Source organism: Notolepis coatsorum, assembly GCF_963971535.1.
Source record: "Notolepis coatsorum genome assembly, chromosome: 9".
Classification (NCBI taxonomy): Eukaryota; Metazoa; Chordata; class Actinopteri; order Aulopiformes; family Paralepididae; genus Notolepis; species Notolepis coatsorum.
The window spans coordinates 86,533,277-86,539,276 of record NC_140173.1 but is presented as its reverse complement, the minus strand read 5'-3'; the positions used below and the strand labels follow the sequence as shown (position 1 = coordinate 86,539,276).

The 6,000-nt window shown below is 52.8% G+C and overlaps 1 pseudogene across 1 annotated transcript in view; it reads left to right on the top strand.

The window, feature by feature from the left end:
- The first annotated feature begins 707 nt into the window (after positions 1 to 707).
- The window catches only part of LOC311234690, a 70,176-nt pseudogene continuing 64,883 nt past the window's right edge, over positions 708 to 6,000 (top strand). Inside the window, exon 1 of the transcript in view lies at positions 708 to 965. The product of the transcript in view is annotated as an uncharacterized misc_RNA (transcript). The remainder of the gene's footprint in view (positions 966 to 6,000) is intronic.

Below are 6,000 nucleotides of genomic sequence, written 5' to 3'. Positions count from 1 at the left end.
CCTAGCTGGATCTGGCAAGATACTTTTTTGCTCTGTGTATTGTTTTGCAAAAAGTGTGAGGCTGACATTGTGCTTATAGAGGTGCAAATCTGGGCCTATGTTTTGCTCCTTGAGTGTAATGTTTTGATAATTGTGTAATACTTTTGATTTGAGTGTTTATGCAATTGAAGAAAACTGTAAAGACTAGAGATGAACTGTTTATTTCTTTTGTACATAGGCTGTGTGTAACGTTCGGGAGACTATCATCCTTAGGATTGTCTCCCACTGTCTACCTGGGTCACTCCTGTTGTTATTGTTCACCTTGTATGTCACCACTGATTGCTGTCATCACTAATTGTCTGTCACACCTGGGTGCTGTCATTGGCTGTTAGACTGCTGCTCCTCATTGACAGCGTGGAATGTTGAGAATGTGACGTATTTAACATTTGCTCTATTCCTTGTTCTTTGCTAGAGCTTCACCTATTCTACGGACGTACCTACCGCTGGACAAGCACTGACAGATTGTCTTCTCCTGTTATTGTTTATGCTTTTCCCCTGTTAAATAAACAGTTCAACTGTTTTGTTATAGTAATACATTCTCCGTCTCGTTCTTCTACCTCGACAACTTGGAAGTCACTTACCCGTTCGTAACAGAAGCTCTAGCCATCATGACTTCCAACGAGGAGATACGGGACGAGATGGTGAGCCTACGGGACCAGCTCAGGATCATGATGGAGCGGCAGATGGCAGTCGGTGTCGAGCTGGGTCGACTGGGAGATGTTTCCCTGGCTTCTCAGGAGACGGCGGAGACAGCGTTGGCGGCGGTGAGCCAGGCCCGCTCTACGACATCAACGAGGATATCCACAGCCGGAGGAGCATCATCGATCGGCGGGGAAGGCGAGCGGGGGTATCCGGTGGATCGGGAGGACTACCGAGAGCCACGTCTGCGGCGCCGGAGCGCTATGGAGGGGCTCCTACCGGCTGCCGTGAGTTTATCGCCCAGTGCTCTCTCATTTTTCAACTACAGCCGCGTACTTTCCCCAGTGGTGTGGCTCGGGTAGCCTATATTATAACTCTCCTCACGGGTCGCGCTCTCTCTTGGGCCACAGCGGAGTGGGAGAGTGGGTCTGTGGTCTGCCGCGACGCGGATGCCTTCGCCCTGGAGTTGCGCCGTGTATTCGATACCTCCAGGGTGATTTCCATTTACGAGGCCGGCAGTCGACTTATGTCCTGCCGGCAGGGCATTCGGGCCGTAGCAGACTACGCCATAGATTTCCGTATTGTGGCTCGGGAGGCGGACTGGCCTGAGGTTCCCTGCTGTGTCCATTTTTTGCATGGTCTCTCCACTCGCATGCAGGACGAGCTGGCGACGCGGGAGCTACCCGAACGCCTGGATCTATTGATTAACATGGCCATTCGGTTAGATAATCGTCACCGGGAGAGGGGACGCGAGAGGGAGGCTTCGTCACAGGTACTCTTCCGTCCCTCTCCTAGTGTCGATCGGCCAGCATACCAGCCAATGAGAGAGCACCGGGGCGATGACGAGCCCATGCAGCTGGGAGCGTTGAACCTCTCTGAAGCGGAGAAACAGAGGCGGGTCAACGAGAAGCGCTGTTTCCATTGTGGCCGCACGGGGCATCGCTTCGCCGCCTGTCGGGGCTCGGGAAACGCAGGAGCCCGCTAGGCCTGGGGAAGGTGCTAGCAGGTGGGCATGTCTCTCCGGTCATAAACGTTAATCAAGACTCACGTACTTTTTTTGATGTCACTGTCAGGTGGGGGGATTCTTCTACAACGGCCAAGGCTTTAGTGGATTCGGGGGCTGCGGGCAACTTGATTCATGTGGGGGTGGCTCTAGAATGGGGGGTTCCTTTAGAGACACTAGAGGTGCCCATCCCTGTCCGTTCGCTGGACGGCCGACCGCTTGGTTGTGGATTTGTTACCCAGCGCACCGGGAAACTGTGGGTTCGGGTGGCGGGTAGCGAGGGGGAATATTTGAACTTTTTTGTTGTTATGTCTCCTCATTCCGACATTGTTTTAGGCCACCCCTGGCTTGTGCTGCATAATCCTCGTATTAATTGGGCTACGGGTGAACTCTCCATGGGAAGCGGCGTCAGCGCTGACGCTGGCGTGAGTTCATCCCCCCCTCCCCCCCTCCCTCTTTTGTCTCTCTCCAGGTTGACGGTGGACGTTGCAGATTCTTTATTATCCCCCAACCCCGATTTGGCAGGTGTTCCTGCGGTCTATTGTGACCTGGCGGACGTTTTTAGTAAAACGCGTGCTAAAGCACTACCGCCTCATAGACCTTACGACTGCACCATTGATCTTCTACCCGGCGCTTCTCCGCCCTGGGGACGGATGTTCTCTCTCTCCCGCCCTGAGACAGTGTCCATGAACACTTACATTCGAGAGGCATTGTCCGCGGGGCATATCCGACCGTCCACATCCCCTGCAGGCGCTGGCTTCTTTTTTGTGGCTAAAAAAGATGGTGATCAGCGGCCGTGCATAGATTATAGGGGGTTGAATGACGTTTCCATCAAGAACCGTTATCCTTTACCGCTCATGGACACCGCCTTTGAGTGCTTACAGGGGGCACAGGTCTTTTCTAAACTTGACTTACGTAATGCATACAACTTGGTCAGGATTAGAGAAGGGGACGAGTGGAAAACTGCATTTAATACTCCTAATGGGCATTATGAGTATTTAGTCATGCCTTTTGGTTTAGCTAATGCTCCAGCAGTTTTCCAAGCCCTGGTCAACGACGTGCTGCGGGATCTAATTGGGGTGTCAGTGTTTGTATATTTGGATGACATCCTTATTTTTTCTCGCGATATGGTGCAACACCAACTGCACGTTCGTGAGGTGCTTCAACGTCTCCTTAAGCATCAACTGTTTGTTAAGGCTGAGAAGTGTGTGTTTCACACTGACACCGTTTCCTTCCTGGGCTTTGTGTTGACGAAGGGCGATCTTCGCATGGATCCAGCCAAGGTGAGTGCAGTCTTGGATTGGCCACGGCCTTCGTCGCTCAAGGAGTTACACCGGTTTTTGGGCTTTGCAAATTTTTACAGGCGCTTTATTCGCAATTTTAGCACCTTAGTCAATCCATTAACCGCTCTCACTAAGTCCTCTCTCCCTGGCTTTGAATGGTCGCCTAGGGCAGAGTCGGCCTTCTGCGACCTCAAACGTCGATTTACCTCCGCCCCTGTACTGATCCGTCACGACACAGAGGCTCCGTTCATTGTGGAGGTGGATGCCTCTGACACCGCGGTGGGGGGGGTAATCTCGCAGAGATGTTTAAAGGATGGTAAGGTGCATCCTTGTGCCTTCTTTTCGCGCCGGCTGTCTCCGGCCGAGCGTAACTACGACGTGGGTAATCGGGAGTTATTGGCAATCAAATTGGCATTGGAGGAATGGAGACATTGGTTAGAGGGGGCGGCACATCCTTTCATTGTTTGGACTGACCATAAGAACTTGGCTTACATCCAAGGGGCTAAACGCCTTAACGCTCGCCAGGCCTGGTGGGCGTTATTCTTCACTCGATTTCGGTTTACCATCTCCTATCGACCCGGTTCCAAGAACGTCAAGCCAGACGCCCTGTCACGTCAGTTTGATCTTCCGGGTCGAGAGGAGAAGCCCCACCCTATTGTTCCACAGGCCTTGATTTTGGCACCCGTGTCATGGGGCATAGATAGGGTGGTGAGGTCGGCTCAGGCACGGGAGCCCGATCCCGGTGGGGGTCCTCCGGGTCGGATGTATGTGCCCAAGGCGGCACGCTCACGCCTGCTGCAGTGGGCGCATACATCCTCTCTCACCGGCCACCCTGGGGCCACCAGAACCCTGGAGTTTATCCGTAGGAGGTTTTGGTGGCCGACAGAGGGGGGGGATACACGCTCCTTTGTGGCGGCCTGTCCGGTGTGCGCGCGCAGTAAGACCTCTCGCCGTGCGCCGGCGGGTCTCCTCCGACCGCTTCCTATTCCCAAGCGTCCCTGGTCGCACATATCCCTGGATTTTATTTCCGGTCTTCCCTTATCGGATGGGTTCACTGCCATCCTGGTGGTGGTGGACCGGTTCTCCAAGGCGGCCCACTTCATTCCCCTTCCCAAGCTCCCCTCGGCCCGGGAGACGGCTGACCTTGTGGTGCAGCACGTCTTTCGGGTTCATGGGCTTCCAGTGGATATTGTGTCCGACCGGGGTCCTCAGTTCGCCTCCAGGTTCTGGAAGGCGTTCGCCGCCGGTCTGGGCGCCTCCGTCAGCCTGTCGTCTGGGTTCCATCCGCAGACGAACGGGCAGACGGAGCGTGTCAACCAGGACCTGGAGGGCGTTCTGAGGTGCTACGTTGCTGGGTGTCCGGCGACGTGGAGTAGGAGGTTGGCCTGGGCTGAGTTTGCGCATAATACCCTCCTCTCCTCCTCTACTGGTATGTCTCCCTTTCAGTGTCAATATGGTTTTCAACCTCCTCTGTTTCCCGAACAGGAGCAGGAGGTGGAGGTGCCGTCGGCCCAGGCACATGTGGCTCGCTGTCGCAGGACGTGGAGCAGAGTGCGGACGGCGCTGCAGAAGGCCTCGGTTAAGGCTCAGCGGCAAGCTAACCGCAAGCGTCGTCCGGCTCCGGTTTTCCGTCCGGGACAGCGGGTTTGGCTTTCCACTCGTGATCTCCCTCTCCGGGTGGAGTCCAGGAAGCTGGCTCCTCGCTTTATAGGGCCCTTTAAAGTGGTACGTCGGGTGAATCCTATGGCTTACAGGCTACGCCTTCCGGCCTCTATGAGGGTCCATCCGACGTTTCATGTGTCCCTGTTGAAGCCATTCCTCTCATCGCCCTTGTCCCCGCCACTCCCTGCGGTTCCTCCGCCCCGCATTATTGACGGTCAGCCTGTCTATACGGTGCGGAGAATCCTGAGTTGTAGGCGGAGGGGTAGGGGGTTTCAGTTCTTGGTGGATTGGGAGGGGTACGGGGTAGAAGAGCGTTCTTGGGTGCCTCAACGGGACATATTAGATCCCAGCCTGATCGATGATTTCCGGCGGCTGCATCCCGAGGCCCCTAGGTGAACGTCAGGTGCCGTTCGTCGGGGGGGGATACTGTAACGTTCGGGAGACTATCATCCTTAGGATTGTCTCCCACTGTCTACCTGGGTCACTCCTGTTGTTATTGTTCACCTTGTATGTCACCACTGATTGCTCTCATCACTAATTGTCTGTCACACCTGGGTGCTGTCATTGGCTGTTAGACTGCTGCTCCTCATTGACAGCGTGGGATGTTGAGAATGTGACGTATTTAACATTTGCTCTATTCCTTGTTCTTTGCTAGAGCTTCACCTATTCTACGGACGTACCTACCGCTGGACAAGCACTGACAGATTGTCTTCTCCTGTTATTGTTTATGCTTTTCCCCTGTTAAATAAACAGTTCAACTGTTTTGTTATAGTAATACATTCTCCGTCTCGTTCTTCTACCTCGACAACTTGGAAGTCACTTACCCGTTCGTAACAGCTGTGCATATGTTTGTTTGTTTGTTTATTTGCTTATGTGTATGATTCTTAACTGTTTTTATTTTGTTATTGGTGTATATGTGTGTATGTATGTACAGTATATGTATATATATATATGTGTATATATGTATATTTGTACTCCTGTTGGGGCCTCTTGGACCAGATCAATGTTTTATCTGGTTAAATAAAGGTTAAATAAATAAATAAGAAACTGATGATTTGGTCCTGTTAACTTTGAATTTTCTATGGGGACTGCCCAGATCCCTCTCATGGACATGGACCTCACTTTGAGAACCTCTAATGATTCTAGTTCTTCAGTATTCATCTCTAATTACTCTAAAATTGCGTATTACTGTGTTTAAAAAAAGAAAAAAAAAAAAAAAAAGGGGGGGGGGGACCCCCCTCCACCCCCTGGGCTGAAGCCCCCAATGTTTTCTAACCCTAAAAACGCCCCTGGTGGGGCTGATCTCTAACAGTGACGAGAAAGCCTATCGGGAGGAAGAACCCACCTCACCCCTGCCCACTTTGACAACCTAGG